The sequence below is a fragment of the Ambystoma mexicanum genome, chromosome 12 (assembly GCF_040938575.1).
Source record: "Ambystoma mexicanum isolate Mex_15411 chromosome 12, UKY_AmexF1_1, whole genome shotgun sequence".
Classification (NCBI taxonomy): Eukaryota; Metazoa; Chordata; class Amphibia; order Caudata; family Ambystomatidae; genus Ambystoma; species Ambystoma mexicanum.
This window is the reverse complement of record NC_090936.1, coordinates 838,835,362-838,861,293: the sequence shown is the minus strand read 5'-3', so window position 1 is coordinate 838,861,293 and position 25,932 is coordinate 838,835,362.

Sequence of the window (25,932 nt, the reverse complement as noted above, 5' to 3'; positions counted from 1 at the left end):
TTCAAAAGAAGTATTTTTCCTATACATTTTGACCATTAATAAGTCACAGGGATCTACGCCCCCTTTGTGGAAGTGATGAGTGGTAATTCCGATATTTAATAAGGGGGACAAAAGTGACCCTATGAATTACCTACCAATATTGTGGCAATAAGACCCGAGGCGGCGGGCCAATACCGCCCCAGGTAATGCCCCCGGGCCATAGTTTGCAAGAATTAGGCCTAGTGAGCAGAGAATGTGAATAACGCGAGCCTGCAGCTTATCCCTTTTAGGCCTACTTTAAAATGTGTCATGGGCTATGGGTTCCTCATCTACTTCTAAGCGCTGCAGTGCCTCTACATGTTGCCTCTCCTACGTTACATCACTTCAAATGGTGTTTGCCTTACCTGGAAGCGCCTAAGGGGGCGGGGTAGGCTAATTTCCATACCAACAGACCTTATGTAGTTCTTCTGCCACAGAAATGCCCCATTGGTGACCAATGCAGGGTATGGAAGCAGTTGTGTTTGCTGATTCTGGGATGGAAGCCTCATATGGGCTGGGTCTTTTGACCTGACCAAACACCTATGTATGAATGTCATTTTGTAATGTGATTTGTACACAGGCGTGTTTCTGTTGCAGTATACTGATTGGGTGTTCTGTACTTCTTCAATTGGGTTGAGCACAGCTCTAAAGTAAATTAAGGCTCTAGCTGCTCCGCCACTCCACCTCCACCAGTAACTTCCTTGCAGTGTCAATAGCCGTTAGGAATGATGTAGAATTATACCTTTCATCTTGTAGGGTAGCTATATTTATTTAGGATGAAATCTGGGTTGGCTCTAGGTGGCGAAACAGCCTGTGCTAGGCTCCTCTGTTGTTCGAGACTAGTGAGTTATTTAGGCGTTGCAAGATCACAGGAGCTGTTGGGGTCAAGCCAGTACCCCAATTTGTTGAGTAGAAAAAGAGAAGTTTTTCTCCTGGCTATCTTGCTTCAGTAGTTGAAAAAATTGTTCTAACACTTTAGTTAATGCGATACAGGATTCGCTTTTATTAGTGATAGTGTTGAATTGTTCCTTCATATTACATCAGATAAGCGTTAAGTACACTCAAAGGCAATAGTGCGCCTTGCTTGTCAGCCGACACGTGTTTCGACCCGTGGGTCTTTATCAAGTCTATTGTCAAAAGGTCTTAAGCCCCCTGTGGGGTCCTGGTCCTGATGTGGGTGCTGTCCTGTTGACAGGCGTGACTCCTGTTGGGCCCTGGTTAGCAGCTGTATTCTAGGTCCGTGCGGCACTAGGATACAGCTGCTAACCAGAACAATTTTTTTAAATACTGAAGCAAGATAGCCAGGAGAAAAACCTCTCTTTTTATATTTATTTAGGACACTCAGTTTGATCAAAGCCATTTTCAGGCTGTGAAATGGAAACATTTTGAGGACTACATCTATGCCACGAGGAATGAGGAAGTATTGCACATGTCACCCTTTATCTTCAAGCATATTTGGTCAGAATACTTGGTAGCACCATTAGCAGACTACACGGAGAGTTCTTTGTCTCCTAGGATTTGACATGATTATTAATTAATTGAAGAACTATATATTTATTTTATAATATGCGTATTCCATATATTGAGTCATTTCATATTACAAAGCATTCTTAAACATCAAATAGAGGATACAATATCAATATGTCCATTTCTATAAGCGTCATTTTAAAGAGAGAAAGTATTTCCTATAACTAGCTTGTAAATGATGCAGACAAAACATTTTAAGTTAAAAGTAAAGGTACCTTTAGTTTGATGAACAACTTAAAGAAAGCATATGATAGTACTCTGGACATTAAGAAAACAGCTGAACGTAAGCAACATGTCTCGTTATTCCTCGTGGACTCATTGTACACCTCTATTTAGAACAGTGACTAGATTGACAGCATAACTCAGCGCCACTTATTTCCCTACACATTTTAGCATTGATAGCTGGTCAAAAGAGGGTGCTTGTGCACTGCATGTACCTGGTTTAGGGCCTTCAGAGTAGTTTCCCTTCACCCTCTATAAGGCAAATCTTGCCTTTGCATTTTCAAAGAATCAAAAAGGTTTTGGTTTTTCGGAAATGCAGTCACTGCTGTCCCTAATGCACTGGCCAGGAGAGGTCAGAGGGCATTGGCTGCCTACACCCTGACTCAGGTGCATCACTGTGAATGGCATTGTGGAGGGGAGAGCTGTAATCCACTCACATGACATCACAGTCTTTATTGTACTCAATGTGTGCTTGGAAATATCCTCTATTGATCACAATGATAGCCTCTTTACCCATCAATCCGCCTGTCTGTTGCAGGAATGTGGGGTAAGAATTTGAATGCTGTATTTAAAAGAAAAGTGTATGTGTATGCACATCTACATCTTTCCGTTATGTCAGTGTGTGTGTGTGTGTGTGTGTGTGTTTTCCTCAAGTCCTCAAGATACTTTTATTATGTATATAGTTTACTATGGAGATTTTTATAAATATGAATTTTGAATGTATTTATTTATCTTTTCATAATTTGGTGAATTTTTTGTCTAATGTTCTTATTGGGTGTGTTAAGGTTTTTGTTAACCAAATGCACAGTACATTTAAAAAAAGCATGTGTGTGTGTTCCTAAAGAGAGATGTGTCGGTTTATTAATGCATGTGCAGAGTTCTACATGTTAACATTTTATAAAAAGGTGCTGCCAAAATGAGTCAGCTGTCATAAGCTGCTTACCCCAAAAATGAAATTGGTGTCAGGCTCTCTAAAATAATGCAGTCCTTTTCTGTCTACTTTAAATGTCATGTTCTTTAATAATGACATGTATTGCTGGATCAAAACCAGTTATGTTGTTTTTCAATGTAACAGATTCACAAGGCATTATAGAGTGGTACACGTGTTTATCTAAATTCCCATTTTCAGATACAAGACCCACAATGCATTTAGATGTGACCTGAATTTAAACTCTTGTTTTTTTATTGGTCGGGAATTGAACTTGCTTGGGCTGCTGTTTGAAGGGAGTGTATCTGCTACCTAGATAATACATAACATGGGGTGATTTGTTTTGACAATAAAAAAAAAGACCTTGTACCTGCCTTCAAAAGAATATTATAGCCTTTTGTGAACAAGTGTAGGTTGTAAGCGCCACTCCACCTTTCATTTTGATGATTAATTTTAAAATGCAGCTAAATTCACTCTTTCTAGTAGTCCTCCTCGTTATTCCAAAATCGGGCCGGCCCATTGACAGGCTAATGCCACCAATGTATCAAGTGCCTTTGAAGAAAGCGTCTGTTCAAATCTGACGACCTTAAGGGTTCATGTGTTCTGTTTTCACAGATGAGAGAGTTCATTAGAAGACTTTCTGAATAGAAGAATATAGGCGGATTTGACAATTTAGTGTGTAGTTAGGGTGATGGGCAGGGCTCCAAAAGGAAGGAACTGAGCTTCAAAAAAGTAATCATCAGAATTCCAGATAGATTTGGAATGTGTAGATCTCGCATGCCACTTCAGAAAAACAGAACGTGAGTGCTTTGCATGGAAAATGTGGGAGGGAAAACACATTGTTTCATTACAATGACATATTTAAATATCAATAATGGGTTTCACAAATATGTTAATAATGCAGAATATGAAGGTTATAGAAATACATTAAATAGTTTGACTTACCAGAAATAATGAGCTGAATTTTAAAATATAAAAATAATCAAAATTTGACCAGAATTGCTCCTATAAAAGGAAAACATACTATAACTCTGCTGTTTTTAATGTGATTCTAGTGCATTCACATTAATTTCCCTGGAAAGATAAACACTGTATAAACTTGTGGGGAAATTACAAAGTAGATTTACAATTCCAGTATAAGACCAAATTGCGCCATAGAAGCCCAACATAGATACAAAGAAGAATCATTCAGTCAATTATTGAGGTATAATTAATTACATTTTGAAAATACCTTTCACTCAAGACTTATTTTGAACACTAACTCACCAAATGATACATGGTTGGAGTTTCCTCAGCATAACAGAAGGCTATGAAGAAATTGGACATTGAAAACATTGCATTATATAATTGACTTGTTTGTTTAAAGAAGCCTGGCTTTGACCATTGCTTATCCTCTTCAATACAGTCAGTCCATGTTTGTTGCAGTTAAAAATTAGCCGGGTAGGTGATTTTTTTTTCCTGAGCCCTAAAATTCTTTCCCCAAATATTATAGGAGGGTTATAGTTATACATCATTACCTCCAGTCCTAGAACATTTGGAGGAAAGTGTTTGATTGTCAGGAGGGTGCATTTTAAGGCAATGTCGCCACCTAGCTGCCATTTTCACAGCAACATTATCACACCATACCTTCAATACATCTTAGATTTAATTCACATCATTCAACAACTAAACAGTTTCAGAATGCCTGGCCCTGATGGCATATGTAATGTCCTCGTAAAACAGTCTCCTGGAATGTGGGCTCATGCTCTCCATCTTCTGTTTACTTACATAGGCTCATCTGGCCATATACCAGAAACATGGCGAGAAAGCCATATTGTTCCTGTGTACAAAAAGGGTTCTTGAAACCTAGCATCCAATTATAGGATGCTAGCAATGTTAAATGTCTCTGCTAAGTTGTTTGCGAAAGTCCTCCTTCAAGGGCTAAATCAATGGATAACTGAACATAACATACTTCCCCCAAACCAATTGGGGTTCATAAGGAAAGCAAGCATGACACACAACGTAATAATCTTAGTAGCATCTATGGAATATCCCTGAAAATGCACAGATATTGCAGTTTACTGTGCATTCATCAATTTCTCAGCTGCATTTGATTCTGTGATATGAAGCACATTATGGCATAAATTGTCCCAATGGAACATCCGCTCAGGCCTATTTAAGATATTGATGTTATTGTACACAAACACCTCAGTAAAGATAAGACTGGATGCAGAGGGTAAACTCTCTGCTTTGATATCGACACACCGTGGTGTCAAGCAGGGGTGTATTGTGGCCTGCCATACTCTTTAATCTGTATCTAGCAAATCTTTGGACTGCTTCTACCGATCTCCAAATTTGTCCTGTGAAAATGGATTGGCATTTTATAAGTTGATTAGCTAATGCTGACGACTTACTTCTAAACGGCCACACGACAATGGGACTTCAAAATCTGATCCCAGCACTGAGAGCGTATGCAGCTGCAAATGGCCTTTCAATTAACATAGAGAAAAGTAAAATCATGACTTTTTCCCCCAACCCCAATAAGCACAAGAATATTATTTGTAAGTTAAATGGCATCCAATTGGAAAGTGTACCCTCTCATTAATACCTAAGGTGGCATGCTGAACATACATTGAAGTGGGAAGAGCACTGTTTGGAAACGAAAATGAAATGCAATAGAGCAGCTCAAGCAATCTGCCATTTTATAGGACAACAAGGACAACTTTCTGTTACGATTATCCTGCTCTTATACTCCACCAAAATTCGACCAATTCTATTCTATGGAATCAAGGTATAGGGGCATAATTTTGCAATTGAATTGAAATGCTTTGAAAGTCTGATATTGCATAGACTGTCCGTATGCCACAAACATTGTCATTGCCTTTACCTTGAATTTGAACTTAGTCACGATTTTATCATGAAAACTGTAATGTTTTATACCAAACTACAAAGACAATGGGTACTTTAGGTTCCCTTTGTTCCCTCCAGTTGCAATGGCATGCTGGGTGTAGTAACATATCATCTGAGGTGAGATCCATGTGGTTAAATCCTGCTTGAAAAAAAGATTGATAATTATGAGTAAAGAAGAAATGGTGATGAGGCGCGCACTCTGATTCTGAGTCAGATTTACCTGCTAAAGCAACAGTTAGTCTTCTCCTCCAAATGTTTTCTTGACTCTATCAATCATCAGGGAGGCTGCGTTTCTTTTCCTTTTCAGGTGTGTCTGGTTAATTCTCATTAAAGTCTCTAAGGATTCTGGTACATTTAGTCGCACACCTTTTTCAATGCAGGTGACTAGGAACCAACTCTCCTCCAAAGCACAAATATTTCCCTTGACATGGGGAGGGGGAAAACCATGTTTATGGCTCTCCATAGTAAGGCATGATGACCCTGGTGCTGCTGCCTCTTGACCCCGGGACTCTTGAAACTTTGTAAGTAGAAATGGAGATGAGGCGTGCACTCTGATTTCCAGTCAGATTTACCTGCTAACGCAAGAGTTAGTCTTCTCCTACAAACGTTTTCTTGACTCTATCAATCATCAGGGAGGCTGTGTTTCTTTTCCTTTTCAGGTATGTCTGGTTAATTCCCGGCATAGCATACGCTGTTCTAGCATATCTTAAAGGTCCTTAGTACCCGGCACGTGCGGCGCAACGGGAATACAGCATGGTGATTGGCTCATTTGCGAGCCATACCCCACGGTATTCCCTTTTACGCCAATGCGTGTCGGATACTCTGTTCCCGGCGAGGGGCGTGGCAGCCCCTCAGCCAATGATGTGGCTCGAAACAGGCCAATCACTGCTCCGAGCTTCCCCATGGCTGGAGGCTTCCTTCATCCACCACCGGGGACTCAGGTAAGACATTTATTTTTCCCCCTTTCCTCCCTCCTCCCACCCCACCCCACCCCACCCCACTTACCTTCTATCCCGCAGTCTCTGGCGGGGGATGATGGAAACCTCCAGCCGTGTGAAGACTCGGAGCGGGCCATCCCCGCTCCAAGCCTCCACACAGCTGGAGGTTTCCATCGTCCCCCACCGGAGACCGTGGTACATTTTTTTTTTCTTCCTTCCCCTGCCCCACCCCACTTACCTTCTTTTTTCTTCTGGTCTTGGGAGCGAACGTGCTAGAAACACTTCTGTTCCCAGCACGTCCGCTCCCGATGGGCGCCATGGAAAGTGAAATGGACTACTTTTTCCCTTTCCTGGCGGCCATTTTTTTTATTTTTTTGTTTTGTTTCTGTTTCGAAACTCGCGAAACATTAGTACCTCGGTCTAATGGGCCAGGGTACTAATGGCAATAAAACCCTCATCGGCGGGCCAATACCGCCGACGGTAATGCCTCCGTTCCCACAGATGTCCACTTGCCCCTCATTCCTCCAGTGTTGCAAATATTTACTATCTTCCAAAGGAATGCACCCTGCAAGAGCGTGAGACAACACCAGGTTCCACACTGCACCCATTCATCTCCACCAAGAACTAATACCATTAGGCCTCTAACACCCACCCAGCTAGCCCGGACCCAGCCCAACCCCACTGACCCAAGCCCCACACCTTTGCATTCCCTGATAAGCAAGCAACCCCCCTGTCCCAACACAAATCAAGTTTCACCAGAAGATCTAAGTATGCACGGCTGTATTTCTTTCAAGCATGAAAACATATCCCCTTGTAACACGAGGTAGAGGGAGGGATAAATTAAAGATCAAAATGCCAGGTGGAGACCCTGAGTGCGGGAGCTGCAGTATCAATGAAGCCCTGAATGTGTGGGTCAGCGTGGCTGTATTTTATCCTCCCTTGCCCCTGGCACCATTTCCCGTGCTGCTCAGGGACCTGCCACAATGAGTTAATGTTCAGGCTTAGCATGTTTAGTTTAGATAGGAATAATGTATTAATGTGTGGCTCGACCTTCACCCGAGGATGAGCCCAGATGACCCATGTGGATCCAGACCGACGGGAAAACCTAACCAATTACTGCCTGGCATCCCCTATAGAGTTGGCCCATGTGTAGGGTGCCTCCAATCAGTTGTACACATTTGTACTGGATATTCTGACGAATGTGGGGTTTTTAAGCCCCTGTTTGTAACTGGATAGACCAGAGCGCTCTCAATCATCAGAGTCCTTTGCTGATATTTGTATTTTGTACAATTAAACCTTGTTATCCTTGCAACGCTATCTCCTAGCCTAATTCCCTAGCGGGTTGTCTTTATTCTGGAGTGTGTGTAAAAAAGGGACTTGTCTTCAGGTTCTATGAGTGAGAGCTCTCTCTGAGACTATCCAAGGCATGCAATACAGTTCTGCTTAGCATTTGTCTCCAGTTTATGCTTTAATGATGTTGTCTCCAGTAAGTAGATAACTCGGAAGGCAACATTTGTCTGAGTCTTCTTTAGGCCAGCCATCCATCCCTTGATGCTTTTTCACAGTTGTCAAATTGTCGTTCATTAAGGTGGACAATCCAGCTGTTGATACATCTTGACTGAAATTAAACAAAGCATTTCAGTTCTATTTGAAAATATCCCCAGGGAAAAGCAGTCATGTGAAAATTTAGTCAGCAAAAAGTCATTTTAAAAGATTTAGTCATTCAATACAGGTGATGCAAGGTGTGAAAATGATGCCAGTAACAAGATTGCCAAAAAAGCTAGTTTTAAATGTACAAGAGTAGAAGGCTGTAAGCCTAACTACAACCCTTATTTTATCCTGAATTCTTACAGAACACTAACCCTCCAGCGCACTAAAGCATTGTATTTGCTTGTTAATCAATACAAAAAAATAGAAAATGAACAGTGAACCTATCTCCAACCCCAAAACCAGCTCAACAAAAATGCCATAGCCCTTGCCCTAACCCAAACCTGTGCTCTAATACTAAACTTAGCCTTACCCTAACTGCAACTCTACCACTTAACCTAATGCTTGTTTTACCCTAACCTACATTTGGCATACTCAATTGTAGCAACACCTGGGAATGCAGGGCTTTACTTGGCACACGATTACTAGACCTGATATGTGCAGATATAGTTTTTATAAGATGACAGTACATTTCCATATATGGCTGTAGTGGCATATGCATGGCAGTGCCCCTGGCCTATATTGGTTCGAACAGGACTACCCCTGTCATAAAATGACTCCCTTCAAGGCATATCAAGGCAGCCTCTTTGTTAAAATGTAGTTGGTATCTAAATAAGTTGTATGTATGTGTTAGTACCAGTTAGATTTATTAGGAACTCTAAGGCTATGGATGGTCAGTCACTGGGATTAAATGAACATTTGATGTTACTTGTGTTATGACATCAGGGTCAAAGAGCCTATGGCATCACGTCCTGTGATGTCATCAGACGTGTAATGCCACTTCCACTATCCCAGGCATTTTCTTGATTTGACTTTACTGTAACAAAAGCACCTAGCAAAAAAGAAAAATTAACCTACAAATGAGGATATCTGAAGCTAGCAACCTTCATTGAGGCTAGCAGAAAACATCACTCAGTTTATGTCAGACAAATGTGTCAATGTCAGAAACAAAACCAAAGGCTTATATCCTTCTCCTATCCTACCACTGACAACAGAACTTACAGCACCACCTACATGTGCCACTTATTCTTACTCTAAAATATAAATTGCAGTTCTACTAAAGGCAGCCTTAAAAATGAAAGCCTATTTGACAGACACCTACCCTTGCGATAGATCCCCTACTACAGTGGGACCAGTCCATCACCACCTTCTGCAGTGCATCCTGGGAAAATACCTCCCTGACCCCCTCAAAGAAACACTGGGTCACCCCAAACCTAAAGAAACCAAATGCTGACAAAACTGTCCTTGCAAACGTTTGCCCTATGTCCAACCTAAAAGCCAAAGATACTGGAAAAACTGGTTTAGAGCCAATCCAATTGCACAAACGCACTGAAGCAAATAACTTGTTCCATGACTTACAATGTGGTTTCAGGCCAACCCGAGGTACAGAAAGCTCCCTGATAAACAGTCAGGAGGAGATTCTCAAATCTAAGAATGGTATCTATTCAGTTACTATGATTCTGTTGGATTTGTCAGTGGCTAATGACACTGTTAATCACAAGAACATACCCTGCTGTCTCAAAACGTAAACGGAGATCACAGGAATAGTGCTTCCCAGTCTCAATTAGAGGACATAAACCAGATACCCATAGAATTCATTTTCGAGTTGCTGAAGGCTCTGCCCACTCTTCCTGGCTGTTCAATGTGTAAAAAAGATATATTGCCTGTTTTATGGAATCATTCAAATGCTATGTTCAACCATATGTCGATCTTGCATTGGGGGAATGATTTTATTTCTTGTCCATGGAACATATCCCCTATCCATGTGCATCCCGCTTCTTTCCATTTCTTAAAGGCTCCGGCTGAGATGCTATGTACCAACAAGTACCACATGTTTTCTGGCAGTCTAGTAATATCCGATCTGTGCATATTGGTTGGGCGGTTTTCTTTCTGGAGCCAAAGCACTTCCCACAGTGGGGCACCGACCACAGCCTGGTCCATCTGTCGCCATATCTTCCCTGAATCCGGAGTTAGCCATTCTTTAATGATTCTGATTTGGGCGGCCTTATAGTACATGTGCAGGTCGGGCAAACGTAATCCCTCTCTTTTGGTCGGTGTCTGGAGCAGCTTGATGGCCACCAACGGGGGCCTATGATTCCAGAAATATGCATTTATAATTGTGTATCGCCAAGAAGAATGATTCCGGCACTGCAATTGGGAGGGTTTGGAAGAAGTATACCAGTCTCGGAAGGACCATCATTTTTATACCATTTATTCTGCCAAAGCAGGAGGTTGAGAGGGGAACCCAGTTGCCTAGTTGTTCCTTGAGTTGTTCTATCAGCAGGGGGTAATTAGCCCCATACAGGCCATGTAGGGTTGGAGTTACTGTCACGCACAATATTTTGACGCTTGTGTGTACCCACCTAAATTGAGTTGATTATTTTGTTTGGGTTAGTTTATCCCCGGTCAAACTTAAGTTAAAAATGTCTGATTTTGCCAGGTTCACTTTCAGCCCGGCCACCCTCCCATATCTCTGGATTTCTCTAATCATTGCTTGTAGGGATTGCTCCGGTTCCATGAGTGTCAGGAAGATATCATCTGTGTATGCCATTACCTTGTGCTCGACGCTCCCGAATTGTATACACTTGATGTCCCTGTTGGAGCGAATATTGGCTTGAATGGCTCAAGATATATGCTGAAGAGGAGTCCCTGTAATTTGCTCTTACCATGGCAGTGTATTTAGGCCCCATGCCCAATATCATCAGTGTGTTAAACAGAAAGCCCCACTCCACCCTGTCAAATGCTTTTTCTGTGTCTAAGGAGAGGAGAACTGCCGGCTCTCCTTTCTTTTGGTGTTTTTCCAGGATATGGCAGACCCTGCAATAGTATCATGTGTTTGCCTGCGGCTGATAAATCCTGATTGATCTGTATGGATGAGTTCTGGCAGTAGCGACTTGGGTCTTGGCATTCACTTTTATGATTGAATGGAAACGTCTCTGTTTTAAGTGGTGGGAGTCTGTTTTTTTTTAAATGTTGGTTTTCTTGCAATGCTATAATGTCTGGTGTGTGATACACTAAGAGACTTTCACTATTTCTCTGTTTCAACAGGGTATTTAGTCCCTGTATGTTCAGCGAGAGTAGTTTAAGCATATGTAAGGGTGTGCCTATCTTTGTGTCTTTCAAAAGCTCCTGGACCGGTTTATCCTGAGGACTCCTCCCCAACTTGAGCCCCCCCAAACAATCCTCAACATTCCAAATCAGGTCCTTTATCCTCCCTCCCCCTGTCCCCTCCCACTCCCCCTCGCCCTGTAGCGGGTCTTGCCACCTATGTTTCCCACCCCATTGCTTGAGCGGCGGGTGGACCTGCCTACTAACCCAGGGTCTGCCTGTGGGGTGTTCTTAAGCTTCCATTTGGATTCCAAAAGAGCAGCCATTAGCGCTCCTCGTCCCCCTGATGTGGTGTGGAGTGTTGATAAGCACCTCTGCATTCTTATAGCTGGGTCAAGCCCTGAGTCTGGTTAAGAGTGGTCTTTGGTCCCCGGATGCTTCTTCTGGGGGGTCAACTGCTGGGGGCCCCACGGTGGGGGTCGCCTGCATCTGGAGATCACCTGCATCCATTCTCATGGTATGGGGTGGTGGGAACTTCTTGGCAATCTCCTTGGGTCAGTAGAGTTCTCCTCGATGTCTAGGTGGAGGATCCGGTGTCCCTCCTGTAGGGAGGTGACCCTGTGCTGTTTGTTTTCCCAGAGAAACAGGAGTCCGAAGTAGAATGTCCATCTATATCGGATCTGTTTGTCTTGCAGGAATCTCAGGACCAGTCCCATTTCTTTTCTTTTAAGGAGGTTGGCATGGGCTAGATCTTGAAAAGGGAGGATTTCCACCCTGTTGTAGCGAGTGGGTTCGCCGATCGGGCTGCCCGGAGGATTGTTTCCTCCTGCGTGAATCTAGCCAATACTTCCACCACATCCCGTTGCCTAGAGCCTGGTTCTTGTCTGTTTAGGCCAGTTCTCTGCACCTTATCTATCGGGACATCACAGGGCGGTTCCGTGTCTAGGAAGCTTTCAATAATTTGAGTGACTGTGCTTTTCAGGTCTGGATCCGTCACTGATTCAGGTTGAATGTTTGATCTGCGAGATCTGTTCTCGATGTCATCGTACTGCAGTTCAATGAAGTGTGTGGCCCTTGCAACTTCTTCAAGGGCCACGTCCATGGAGTGAGTGTCCTCTATGACCTTCTGTAAGGCTCTTTCTGTCGTATCCATCCACTCTCCCAACTCTGTGATGTCCCTCCTAATTTCCACGATAGACTGCTTCATGCCGTAAATTGTGCTTGAAAAGCTTGGGTCATCTTAATTTGGAACTCCGGGAAGGAGATTTCCATGTCCTCCTTTGTGGCTGCCATTGTGGGAGTCGAGGAGCTTAGGCTCCCTGTCTGTGAGGGCAGTTCTTCCTGGGTGGTGTGTTGGGGGTCCCCGTCTTTGGTATCTCTAGACCAGCAGCGTTGGATGTTACCATCCCAGAAGGAGGAGGGACAGTTTCTTTGACCCTGCTGCCTTCCCTCTGGTTCCCGACATTAGTTGGGGGCTCTGGTGTGCAGTTGGATGAGAAGTTTCTCTGACCAGGTGGCACATTCTCCCCTTCCCTTGCCCCACTATTGTGCTGATCTACAGTGTGCTGTATGTCTCTGTGCCAGACCCCCGTGGGTGTCTCCGGCCTTTTCCCCTGGGGCCATCACCCCCCTTCCGTGTCCAATTTGGATTAAGTTCCCACAGGTATGGTTCCTCTTCTAGAATGGGGCTTATGGGGCAGCATGCTAGTGGCTTCTAAGGCTCGATTGACTTCCCTCTGGGCCGATGTGATCTAATCCGGTGCTTCTGCATGTTGGGTCTCCTGCGGGTTGCGCCTGTGGCTCCGGTGCTGACCCCTGCCTGGTTTCCCTCTGCTGCAAGAGGTGCCCACCTTTGGCTGGCGGATGGGCGAGAGAGACCAGCCTGCTGTCCCCCCGGTCCCTGCATGTGTAAGGCGACTTGTGCACCTCCCGCGGTGTTGGTGGTGACCTGAGCATTGTCAGGGTTACCATGTGGATTCACTGGAGCATCGGTGGAGACCATACCCCTATACCCATGCAGTTTGAGTCCTTCCCTTGTTTCCTGGTGTGTGGGGGCATCTGCCCAGAATGACCCATATCTTTGTATAGGACCGGGTTGAGATCCTCTGTTGGATCATTGGTTGTTGATGTGGGGGCCTCTGCCCGGTCCTGTCTGTGCTCTGTTCAAAGGTTAGAAAGTGTTCCTTTGCTATTTCACTGGTTATGGTGTGCAAGGGCTGGCTAATCCACCATTGCTGCTACCCGTGATGGTCGGGTCTTTCAGGCTCTCCTTTTTGGTGGGGAATGACTCCTCATCCGCCGGAGTCTGTGCCCCTCCTCACGGGCTTCCCCTCTGCCTCCTCGCCATAGCTGCCTCTGTGATTCCACGTGGGTCATGGGGGATCCCGCAGCTCTTTGTTTCTGGTCTGCCAGTGGGGAGGGCACCGCAGCATCAAGAAAGCGGCTGGCCCAGCGCCAGTCTCCGGGTACCCCCAACCATGGGGCCACCTTGTTAATTTCTCCGTTCAAGGCCATGAAATTTTACTACAACGCAGGGGGTTCTGCCCTGCGGTGCCCTGCAGCCACGCATTCCTCGCGGGAGGCAAGTCTTCTTTTTCTTGGCACCCTGGTGTCAGTGCTGTTCCCTGCCTGAGGCGGGGATCAGCTGCAGGGTGGGCGGGTTTCTGCCCAGTGCCATCTGGAGCCGTTATGGGTTACAGCCCCCAAGGTGCAGGACACTGCTGCTGTTCCCCCTGGTGCGCCTTCCAATCATTCAACGCTCAGTCCGTTATAGTAATCTGCACCAAGGAATTGGTGGCGGGTTGGAGCCGTGGTGGTTCGCGTCTCCTACGTCTCCGGGAGTCTTACCCCAGGTCGTCCAGTGCTCCCTGCTCTTCTTGCGGATCGCTGACTTTACTCCTTTAGGTGCCTCAAGTCTGCACAATCCCCTGCTACTGTTTGGGCTCAGCTCCATGTGCGGATTATGCTGTGGTGCTGCTGTGGTGCTGCGGAAGGTGGACAGAGCGTACTCTGTAACGTCCTCCCTAGCAAGCTGCCATCTTGGAATCACTCTCTCAGGACCTTTTTAACAATCTGGACAGCTTTGTTCTCTAAAACGTGCAGTTTATGGATGATAGAACTACTACAGATGGTTAAAGCTGGACTGTTCCAACAGCATATGCACATGAACTCCCGAAATGCACACTGAAACATGTGCAATTAGCCCACACTAGTAAAGCTAGTGGTAGCACGGGTGATATTAGGCAACATGTGTACTAGATATTATGGGCTTGTCAGGCCACAGCAGTAAGGGCCCCATGATGAGGGAGGGACGGGGATGTCAGTGAACAGGTACAGGGCTGGCCACATGTTCGGAGTTGGGACCACAACACCTGTGCTACCATGACAGAGTTTTGCATGTTTCACTATCAGGCACCCTTTGCACATGTAGTTACATGAGCAATATTGCTGAAAGATGCCAATAGCATTGGTAATGCCCAGTTGCTTGTGCTTCGACATACAAAAAATGCATTAACAGGATGAGGAAGTAGAGCATGTTATCAGTCGGTGTGGGAATAGCCAAAAAGTATGTACCCATCCCGAAATTGGTATTTAGCATCCGGTCTCAGGCCTCTGGTAGGCTTGAGGGGTGAGCGAGTTTAAGGATGTAATTTCATAAGCCAGCATTTGCTATACACCCTCACTTTGGCCATGATCTGTGAACCACAGCAAAAAGAACTCACCCCTCCTGTCATTTGGCATTTACTCAGTTTCCAAATGTGCATAATTTCGATGGTTCAAATGAAAATTAACATTTCAGAAAAAGGGTTCCATGTGTATGAAACATAGCCGGTGGGACAGCACTGCTATGTAAACATGATTTCTCAGTAGCAATAGGAATGCGTCCTCAATTCGACTTGCTCGTAACTATCTCGTGCCTAGAAACACTTGTGTACAGGTGCTTTATAATAAATGCCACATCATAACTTATTATTAAATGTACATTTAAGAAGTTACATTTCATCTGTGCAGATAAACATCTACCCCCATGTGATTACACCTATGCATAGTCATAGGCATCTTTGTAGATGGCAGCATGCCACATAAAGAGAGTTTACGTCGTGTAGATGCTTTGTACTTTTGCAGCAACGATCTGTTTATTTATTTGTAAAATGTGAAAATATCTATCCTTTAAGTGAGACGCCATTTACTAGGTAATTAAAAGGTGCAAACGTTTGGCCGTCAGCCTAGGGTACACTGAAGACACTGAATGAACGCTGGTAATAGCTCGGCACGAAATTATCTCATCGTATCACTGTTCGCTTGTGATAAAGCAAGAGTGCCGTAAGGTGGGCCTAATGAAACAGGAAGGCTGGCGAGTCATCAAAACCCCATCACTCTGATTGCGTGGCAATTTCAAAGTACTCTCCTTTCATCCAATGTCGATTTAAATGTACTGTTGGGGGTGTCTCTAACTGCATTTTTTTCACGGTTGTGCACATTTCCTGAAATCCATTGTCGAACACATCAGACTTCAAGAGGCGATGGAGAAGCTTTCGCAATATTGTCCAATTACCTTGTTATTGGACAGTTCTGTATCTCATATCTGAAGATTTTTAAAAGTACGAGCAGCAACGTTTCATCAGTTGCAGTCATGGCAATAAAATGCAGAAATATTACCATACATGCTGGCCGCTCTCCATGTGTCTATATAGATACGAGAAATATATGTCTGTCAGCATTCCCAAGCGAAATTTGTATTTATGTATGTATTTATTTATTTATTTATATACAGTAAGGAACACTGTTCTTTTGGTCACAAAAGAACGTACAATAGATAAGAAATCATATTTGACTCAAAGCAGTGAAATTCTTACAATGGGGAGTGTTTGAGTGACATTCTGACAAGGTTGTGGATGGCGGTAAATGGAACAGTCACCGGGGACAATGGATGAATGGACTTATTAAGGATAATAAGCATTAAATTAAATGTAAATGCAGGTAGGCAGTACAGCCAGCTGTTTTAGGGATCTGGCCATGAGGGATGAAATGCTAGAGTGGGGGCAGAGAAAATGAGGTACAGAGGCAGGATAGAGGAGAGGGAAAAATGTTACATTGAAGGCAGATAAGAGTTAAGTAAAGATGGTGACATAGCGGTGCAGAGGTAGGCTTTTAGTTTGGTTTCAAACAAATCGGTGTGGACTGTTTCTTGCATGTCCGGGGGGAGAGAATTCCCTGCAAGTGAAGCAAGAAGAGAGAAAGAGCAGAAGCAAGAGAAACACAGGGAGGGGAAGGTGCCACAAGGGTTATCGAGGCGGCCGAACAGAGATTACATGAAGGCTTGAAGAGTTGGATAGAGGATAGATATGGTCATGTCTTATTGTGGATATATTTGTGAACCAGGAACATACATTTAAATCTGACTCTGCTTTGCATCGTCAGCCATCCATCCTGGTGATGGTACAAGGAGGTAGGTGTGAAGTAAGGGAGTTCAAAGAGAGTCCTGGTATCAAAGTTAATGATCTTGTCATGAGGACAGAAAGCATATTTGGGGAGACCAACGAGGATGCTGGGACAATAGTGCATTTTAGAGAACACAAGAGTGGTTAAGAGATGCGTGGTGGTGTTAAAAGTAAGGAGGTGCCTGATTTTTCTAATATTTTGGAGGTTGATGGAGGAGCCGTTATAGTTTTGGAGATGAAATTAGAGAAGGTGTGAGAAAGGTCATGAATGATGATTAGGTTTCCAGTTGAAGGCAAGAAGGGAAGAGTTTCAGGTGAGAACTGGATAGGCAGGGGATGAGATCAGAGAGAACATTTGGCAGGGAAGAATATCACCTCTGTTTTGGTACAGTTTAACATCAGACTGTGCAAAGCCATCCAATATTTAATGGCAGAGAGACAGGTGGAAATGTTAATAGAGAGATAGAGGAGAGAAGATTTGGGTGTCATCTGGGAAGTGTTGGTATGAGAACCCACACAAGGAGATTAGTGCCCCAAGAGCAGAGGTTTTGTGTGCAAAGAGGAAGGGACCCTAGACAGCCTTGTGGAAGACCTACAGTTAGAGGAGTGAGTTGAAAGGTGTTGTTGTCTCAGGAGATAGAGAATTGGTTAGTTGCCAAGTAGGATTCAATCCACGAAAGGGACTATATTGAGCAGGCAATGGCAGATGCAATGTTTTTTTTTTATGTCTGGATATTTTAAAGTGGGCTTCTGGGACATCATTTTCCAGAGGTATCCTGTAGTACTATATTGACACATGAGATCCAAGCCTTTGTGTGTTTCTGGCAGAGGAGGGTCTCTCTTACACTGTATTGTGAAAAGGAGAACGCAAAACCATGTTGCTGCCTGCTCTGTCACATTGACTCTTCTCTCTTCTTAGTATTTGAACATTGAATCTAGCACTTTGTTCAGTAGCAGGACAACTAGTCACTACAAGCAGTGTGGACAAGTGATATGATGGACAGCCGTTATGGGGGCTTGGTCCATGATTCTGCCACAAAAGCAGGCAACAAGTACAATCAGCTGTGAAAAGAAATTGAAACATGTACAACCAATGCCCATGTTCTGCCACTGAAATTAAATATCTGAACGTGGTTCAGTAGAGGCAGGCCGCAGGGGCATGCCCAGACAAGTACATAGAGTTGTGGCAATGTATGTCAGTGTGGCTGAAGTTAGATGAAGGAAGGGGCAGTAAGTTGGAGCTTCAAGCAAGTAGGAAAGCTGAAAGATAAAAAGGGAGCATACGATGCAAAGAATAGAGGACATGGTCACAAAAAGGCAGCAGAAAGCAAGGAAAAGAGATGTCATTAGACTAAGGTTGGCACAATATGGGGAAAGTGATACCAAAGGAGTTTGAGGATCGGAGGGATGGAACAGGTCAGAGAGAGGAAGTTGGAGGAAAGAAAGTGAACCTCACGGGCAGGATATTATGTAAGAGTGGATAGAGTGGGGAGGAGGTTAGAGGAAAGAGAGGGGAACATCAGAAGGATGAGACTGTGGTAAGAAAATAGAGTGGAGAATGCAGGTTGGAGGAAGCACAGGGACACATCAGAATGAGGAGCAGAGAGGGGGGTGATTAAAGGAATCAACAAGGTTGGGAAAGAGCAGACAGAGCTAAGACTAAGTACAAGGTAGAGCTGTAGAGACAAGAGTAGAACACAAGTGAGTGTAGACATTTGTTGGGGGAGGAAGGATGGCAATACAAGGGAAGACCTATAAAGAACATAAAGAGTCTGGAAGCCAAGGGAGTGTGTGCAGATATCACAATTGGTGTGGGTTGTAAAATGTTTCAATCAGGTGGCAACTAGTATGGGGGAATTTTCCACCCACTCAAATCAAGCATGGTAAATTTTCATTTATTCAATAAACTGTTTTTTATGAACATGCAGCCATCAATTTAAGAATATCGTTTTCCTAGTGCATCCATCTCTTTTCGGGAGAAGAAACACACAGGGTAGCATATAAGTTCTATTTATTAATAAAATATAAATAATTGAATCCATTTAAATATACACAATGTATACATTTATGAAATTCCAATGTTGATAGTGACTTCAATGAAGAATAATCAATGATTTGATTGCATAATTTTTCTCTGCTATGTTTACATGAATGTGGAATTTTGTAACACACACACACACACACACACACACACATCAGCATGGATACATTTTATTTACCCTGAATGCACATGCACCCAATTAAAATGCATGAGGGTCCAGAATAAGGCTTTCATTTGTTAAAAAAACTAATTAAATCAGAACATCCCTGTCCTTGCCTATCTAATTCTCTCTACTTCCCTGCTATTGAAAATAAATACCCCCCCTTTATACAATTGAAAAACAGCATTCTCGAAAACTCAATTGAAATGACAAGCTACTTAACATCCCCACGTGGAAATCACCTAGAACATGAAAGAGTATGTTTGCTAAATTCACTTCAGTGGTGTTTCTATTCCATTAATGTGAAATAAATATAAATTGCTCATTTTCAGTGGGCAACGTTAAGGCGGGAAAATGGGTAGCACTTAATAACCCTCTCTTCTTTTTCTTGAATGATTTAGCCTTTGGTGATAGGACTCTGCTTGCTGATGTGATGAGGGAATTACTTCACTTACATTACCATTCTAGGAACATGCAAAGAGGGATATCATTGAGCGCATAGTCTGCACTTGTCCATTGCACAGTCAGGAATCTCTCAACACACATACACCCTTTGGGATCTACTCTATCAATTCTAAAGTCTCCAGAAGAATTTACACCTCTGACATGTATATACATTTTTCAGGATGTGGAGCCAATGTATATACCAAACCCTCTCAGTACATTCAAATAAAGAAGTGTTATGATGGAATATATTCCCCTGTAAAGCATTGCTCCCCTCAGGATTATTTCCCCTTAATAATATACTTAGATAGGGATTTATTTTGGCTGCCTCCCAGACAGGTGGCTATGTCTTAAAGACTGGTTGTATTCTCCCCTCAGGAACTGGTGGCTATAAGTCAGCAAGATGGTGTCAGCTTCTTTCCATTATGGTTTCTCGCTTTCTGTATTGGAGCATCTATGTTGTTGTTTTTACTGAAGAAGGCCTGTGTCTTTAACTCCAGGTAGGTCTCACTTACTATGCTCTGCCAATAATCCAAAATGGGTCCAAAGGAAAGCAATCTATTTCATTTCCTTTTTGTTATCAATTCTTCTACCTCTCTTTCCTACAATCTATCAGTCAGTCAGTCAGTGAGCAAATGGCTGGGTGAATGAGTGAGTCCCTAGAATATATGTGTTTCAAATTTTAAAGAGCAGAAGCCACTCTCTTTTGAAGTGTGCATACTTTCGCTAATCAAATTAGTCAATGTATGTTATTAGACAGTGTTCCAAAAATGACATCACATTAAACCAACCCCACCATAGTTATTAGGCATTGTAATGAAGAGGGTAGTGTAATGGGAGTAGCTTCTACACCTATTTTCCCTTCCTTTTGATTTTATATAATCTTAAAGAGTTATACATGAAATATTTGTAGTTTTCTGGAACAGCGTATTCCTCACATGTGGTTATGTTACTAATCAGATTGCTATAACTCAGGCAAATCAAATGATGCAAATTTATCTTGACACAACTTGTGGTGGGTATATTTTTGGTGTTTGTCTTTTTCTAACTAATACTTTTAGACAACAATTCCATGTCCAACCTCTGGAACAGATATCAGAATACATGAATCTATGGTGTGCATACTTTTTTCATATAGAAATCCACATTTGCCTAATTTCCATACTTAACATAAGTTAACATAATGTACATAAAAACATTTATGTTCAGCTGACAGAGATTCTCACCCTGAACAGTTTTTCTTTTTAAACAATGAATTCCTCATTCAAATGTATCACATGAATCACAATCTGAAATGGCACATCAGTTCCTTGCAGGAACAGCCAAATGGTGTCAGTTCGTCTTGGAGATGAGGGCTGGGGCATCTATGACTCCTGTGAATGCTGTTGTCAAAGTACAAGTTCTTTGAAGTTAGGCAGGAAGAGCCATCAAAGGCTTCAGTCCTGCCTCCTTTGAATTATTCCAGGATCTGGCTTCCCCTTACTTATGTGAGACCTTCAGTGTCCAAAGGTGTGTCATTTACTTCCCACTTGAAGGTGCAGAATTTCAGTAGTTAAGAGGGGACCGCTGCCCACCACACCAGAACCCCACCACACCAGAACAAATACATTTTATTTTTAAGCTGGCTTAGCCTAAACTCAGAGACAGATGGAAGTTGTAAATTAATTCCATTTGTATTGTTCTGCAAGGCCTGGCTTTTCAAGAATCAGCTCCAGGAAGTCATCAGCTTTTATGGCTCAGCGCCAAGGGCCAGGGCTCACACATTTCTCATAGAAAGGCAAGTTGAATGTCCTGTAGCTTGTTGGGTGATGAAAGGCCATTTGGCAGTTCAGTCCTAGATTGGGTTTCATTCATAAATGTAGCATTTACAAGACATTGGGCCTCATTAAAACCATGCCGGTCCGGTCACGACAGTGCCGGTAAGCCTACCAGCACCTTTGTTACCAGACCGCCATAGTATGACTCTGCCTCGCAGGTGCCAGCCAGCCCACCAGGTTCAGACCTGGCGGGTGGAACGGCACCCGCCTGCTCAGTTTCACGGAAGCACTGGCACCATTATTAACAGTGCTGGTGCTTGTGTGTTCTCCATTCCAAGGGACTCAATGGGAATGGGGAATCATAAAATTACAAAAATACTGGAATGGGTAATTATAAAATTACTGGCACCTGACTTCCCGGCCGCCAGACTCGGAATAGCCTGGTGGCACCGGGAAGTCAGGGGCCGGTAAAGTTACCGCAAGACCCGTAATGGGGCTGCAAGTGTGGCTTTAAACAGAGAAACATTATAACATTGTATTTGCTTATAACATTGTATTTGCTTATCAAAGTCCTGTAAAAGAGATTAGACTTTTTGGAATCAGTAGTTTTTTTTCTACAAAGCTAATTCCTAGTTCTGTCAAGGAAAATATACACAATGCAAGGCCCAAATTCGGTTTTAATCCCACTTAAAAGGCTGTGCTTTTCATCCCATATTGGACTGCTTTTCCATTTTAATAAAGGTTGCTGGATACTTTCTGGTGAATGGAAGGACTTATGTTCTAGGCTGTATCAGTTATTTTAGATATACATATAGTTATAGATGGGCTGCAAACATTGCACATTACCTCCCATGTGTAGTTTTTCAGATCCTGTGCACAAGGCTGCAGGTCATATGTTTATCTTAAAGTAGTTTTGCATTCTTTTCATTGATATATATATATATATATATATATATATATTATTTTTTTTTTCAAAAAAGGAAAACAAATGCCCTAGGACAGGGCAAAATTCGATGGATTGCACTCCCAAGAGCAGCTGAGAAACGAAATCCAGTCTCAGCAAGGAAAAGGCATGACAGCAAATCCAGGCAGCACAAAAGTTTCTTTATTAATAAAAAGGTGCAGCAAAAAGGGAAAGCCTGGTTACAAAACGACGCGTTTCGCGGTACACTGACCGCTTGTTCACGTAGGTAGGGTGTTTCATGGAAGAAGGACTTCTTATATATGCTTTAAAAACCTCTATGATACAAGTGCATAGAATGTCCCCATTCACGAGGTGGTACAAAATGATGAACACATGGCAGCCATTTTAGAACATTTAAGGCACTGCAACATGCAGTGTATTAAGTAAAATAAAAACACATCGTAAGTGTCAATACATCAACCAAATATTATATGATGAAGAATATAGCAACAATTGCACAGATGTGCTGGCTGCGAGGACTGTGGAGGAAAATGGCAAAAAGAAAGCCTCAGGTACATAACGAGTGTCAAAGGAAAGATATATATAAAAAAAGGATATATAAATATATATAAATACACATCGTTCAAAATAAATGTGTGTTTTCCAATGGTATGTCTGTCAACAAAGGCTGGTAACCAAGATAAAATAAAGTCAAAAAATAATGCCATTCTAGGGCAACCGCCAAAAATGACAAGCCCTGCCTTGTAGGTCTGTCCACGTTATAACGTCTGAAACAGCCATTACCTCAACGCTGTCCAAGCAGCCCCACAACATGATGTGTTCACTAGACAAAATATAGCCATTCTAAGTGTCCAACGTTAGTCTCGAATAAACAAAGATATATAGTCATGTAGGTCTAAGTTTACGCATACATATGCGAGATGTAATACAAATCGAACTTAATAATGCAGTCTTGAGACAATATAAAGTGCTTAGTGCTTTAGCAGCAATGTAAAGTGCTAAGTGCTTTAGCAGCAAATTTAAAGTGCTTAGTGCAATAGCAGCAGTTGTTAAAATGCATAATATTTAGCAGCAAGGTAGGGAAAAAGTTTAAAGGAGAAAAATGTCCAGACAACAGTAATGATAAAATGCACAGTGCTCTACGTCCATGGATGCACAAATATGTTCCTAAATGTGTGGTGCATATACTAAGTAACATAATACAATTTGACAATCAAATAGATAAAAGAATGAAAGTCAATAAATATATATATCTCACAAATAGATACAATAACAATGCCACTGGAACAAAAAAACGTGCATCCATGGACGGCTGTAAAGTAGACAACAAATGTATCCCCAATAAAGTGCAAGTGCAAAAAACTTTACTTAAAATTGCCTACCATGAATGGCAAACTATTCCCTATAAAAAAAATCCTCAAGACCCTTTCCGCTCGATGAGCCCAGCAAGGAAGATAACATCACTGGGAAATTATTACCTTAAAAAGACTACATACCAAGCTACAAATAATCAATCGACAATGAAACAATATGAGACAAAAAAACGAGATATGGGGACAGAGTAAAAAAGCAATTAAGAAGCCTAAAACCAAGCTATACAAAAATATTGATCAAAGTGATAAATATCAATAGAAAATACCCTCCTAAAAATCTTGTTAAAAACAATCATATGCAAGATATGCTTCACAATCATTTGGAGAAAGAACCTGTAAAATGCATCAATAAAAAAGAAGAAAGAAGAGTTAATGTACATTAATACATAGGAGTGTGGACCGGAATGGAAAGGTATTCAAATATTAAACAGACAAGGGGTCACTCTTGAACATTGCAGGTACCTAGTATTGCAAAAAGGTGCAAGAAAATTCACGAAGTATACTTAATTGGTACCTAAAAACGTATATAACTCTTCATCAAGATTGTGGCCCCTGGGTTTTTTTGTTTCAAGGTCGAGAATGGACCTAGTTTCCAGTTGTCTCAACAGTAACTCCCGGTTACCACCTCTGGGTGATTTAGGCACTGTCCGAATACCAAAGAAGGAAAAGCCCTCCAATTTACCTTCATGTTGAGACTGAAAATGCAGAGCCATCGGATAGTTAGGATCAACATTTCTTATGGCTCTTATGTGTTGCAGCATTCTCAGCTTCAATTTACCCTTTGTACTGCCCACATACCATATATTGCAAGGGCAAATCAAAACATAGACCACCAATTCTGTATCGCAAGTGATTCTGGATGCGATTTGAACATTATTACCCAGGATAGGATGTATATAACACGTCTTGTTGACTACATAAGTGCAGGCTTTGCATTTGGAACACTTATGAAAGCCTTGTGGTTTGGTGTTTAACCAACCGTCGGTCAATGCATTGTCAATAGGCCTCATAAAGCTGGGAACTAAGGTATCCCTTAATGAGGTAGATCTGCGAAAAGTAATATTAATGCGATCTCCCAAAATAGTATTTAAATGCTCATCTGATTTAAGGATATGCCAATGACGTTGCATGACTTGTCGAATCTATATATATATATATCCCTACAAGGGGCATCAAGGAGGAATAAGAAGGAGTTGCTCTGGAGGAGAGGATTCTGAGACAGTGAGGTCAGGAGAAAGAGTTTCAAAGCACAAAACAAGCAGGGTGCCTGCTGACCAAGTGCTGGTGGAGACAGTGTCAGAGTCTTCCAATGGCACTGCATTGCATGAGCCTTGCCATTCCTTATGGAGGTCTTGTACAGCACTCTACAAACCTTGACTTCAAAACAGTGAGCTAGAAACACCCCTGTGGCCTAGATAGTCGAACTGGTTAGAAACAAGGGTTGGATCCTGATGGATAATATGACTGAGAACCACTCCTCCAAGACAAGAAAGACATGCAGGGGACCTCAAACCTTGAACACTGTGGATGACCTTATTTGGCAGATGGATGGCAGAGCCAAAGACAGCGAAGAATGAAATGAATGGCTATGATCCCTAAGCAAGCTGAAATATTTCATTCTTTCTTACTGTACTACCCCTACTGGATGATGAGTCATTTGTTCACTCCTTGGCCATAACATGATACCCAGGAAATGTTTCTGGAACAGGAAAATGACTACTTAGATATTCCCATATTTAATGGGAATAATTTACAATTACAATGAGAATCATGAGAATCATGCTACTAGAAATCTATGCATAATCAAAAAGAAGGTAAATACCTAGGTCCAATTAAAGAACACCTGGACATGGAGCCTAGAGATACAAATACACTAAAAGCCATTTAGGTGCTAACAGTGATTATTAGATCCACTATTGAAACTAGCACATTACAACAACATACATCTTACTCTCTCACAAAGTCATGTCTTTATGGCACATGTTGCATGGAGAAAAAGTATTTTACTGCAGTCTCTGAAAGAGGTTCATCTAAATCTGAGAGCAATTGGGACTCAGGGAAAGGTTTTTAGAAAAGGCCTTAATGACAGAGTAATTTATCTCCAACAAGAAGCCAGGGCAAAGTTAGGAAAATCAGCAAACTCTATCTTTTAAAAATGACAAATAATCCTGACTAACTATTTCAGAGATGAACACATAACCCATGTTGATATTGATATTGATATATTATTTATATCACGCTCGTACACAAGTGTTTCATAGCGCGACGAGGCAAGGCACAGGAAACAAGGGTGAAGAAATCAACGATCTTACTAGGCCCAGTGACATTGAGAACGCGCAAGTGCAGGGGAAACGCACAAGTGCAGGGAAAATGTCACAGATGGCTAGACAATTATCAGAAGATGTACCTATTTACCTAGTAAATGATACAGTAATCAACAGTGATTGGGGTGATAACAGGTAAGGCGCAAGGATGGATATGATAAGATATGATAGTTTATTTATATAGCGCCTA